The sequence below is a fragment of the Octopus bimaculoides genome, chromosome 9, assembly GCF_046866305.1.
Source record: "Octopus bimaculoides isolate indiv1 chromosome 9, ASM4686630v1, whole genome shotgun sequence".
Taxonomy (NCBI): domain Eukaryota; kingdom Metazoa; phylum Mollusca; class Cephalopoda; order Octopoda; family Octopodidae; genus Octopus; species Octopus bimaculoides.
The window spans coordinates 6,774,251-6,776,076 of NC_142936.1; positions in this window are offsets into that span (position 1 = coordinate 6,774,251).

A 1,826-nucleotide genomic window follows, 5' to 3' on the forward strand; every position below is an offset into this window, starting at 1 on the left:
TATATATATATATATATATATATATATATATATATATATATATATATATATATATATATATATATATATATATATATATATATATATACATGTATTTATACAGATAATTACATATATTTATAGATATGTGTTTATATGTATATATATGTGTGCATATATATATATATATATATATATATATATATATACATATATTATGTATATATATGCATTTATGTATGTGTGTACGTATGTCTCTCTCTATATATATATATAAATACAATGTATATGCTACGTGTGTGTATGTTTCTGTTTGCATGTGTGTGTACAGACATATGCACACACATATACATGTATGTATTTATGAATACATATATACGCATACATTGTGTATTCATACATCGATGTGTTAATCCCAATATCTATACACACACAAACTTTCAAACATTTGCAAATAAAAAAAAAATACAAAAATGAAATAAGAAGGTTATACGCGACCAGAAAGAGAAACAAAATAACAAAAAAGTCTTCGAATGTGACAAAGTTGATAGTAAATACATTCCTTGTTTAGAGAAAGTTTTTAAGCGAGGTATAGGTGTACAGTTAAGAATAAAAGTATGTATGTACATATGCGTTTTCAAATAGCAACAATTAAAGTTTAGTTAGAATTTCAACATCTTAATTAATGCTGATATTAATTTAATAATAGCGCCCTTCAACAACATTGGAAATCTAGAACAATTATGTCTGGAAGCAGTTTTTCGTAATGGTTGTCAAAAATAGACACATTTATTCTTTTATTCTTTTTCTTGTTTCAGTCATTTAACTGCGGCCATGCAGGAGCATCGCCTTTAGTCGAGCAAAGCGACACCAGGACTTATTCTTTGTAAGCCTAGTACATATTCTATCGGTCGATTGTGCCGAACCGCTAAGTTACGGGGACGTAAACACACCAGCATCGGTTGTCAAGCGATGTTGTAGGGGTGGGGACAAACATAAACACACAAACATATACACAAACATACACATATACATACATATATACGTCGGGCTTCCTTCAGTTTCCGTCTACCAAATCCATTCTCAAGGCTTTGGTCAGCCCGAGGCTATAGTAGAAGACACTTGCCCAAGGTGCCGCGCAGTGGGAATGAACCCGGAACCATGTGGTTGGTAAGCAAAACGAAATTTTATGTTTCCAATGTCCTGAGTTTTTAAGGGTTTCATTATGCTCGTAATAATTTTTAATAACCGCATGGAATTAGAGAGTGAGTTAAAGTGCCTCTATTTGAAGTTTTGAAATGAATGTGCTTTCTTATTGATACGAAATTTATTAGTGAAGTTAATTTAAACCACATTAGATCTATTAGTTGGTACCACACATTCCTAATGAATTATGTCTTTACAGAAACAGTTCCTGGATAAGCGTTTGGCTTGTGTGTATATATATATATATATATATATATAATGTGTGGTATTATGTATTCATCCTACCGAGGGATAGGAATATTTAGGTATACGGCCGTTTAGCAACCGTATCGTTTCATATTCTGTTGCTCCCATTTTTAATTTATAGAATGTTGAATGTGCATTTTTGTCTATACTGTTTTTGCAAGCCCCTTATTAAAGTTTTATAGGTTTTGGCTTCACTCTGTATTTATTTTGCCACATTGATACCAAGAGAAAGCTTGGATCAAGAACTGATAATTTATGTGCGCGTGCGTATGCGTGTGTATGCACACGAAAGTGTGTGTGCAAGGTTTTGGTGTGTGTGTGCGAAAGACGAGAATACCAGATCGTGTGCTCAATTCCATTGCTGATTTTATGTTTTCATAAATATTCTGATGATC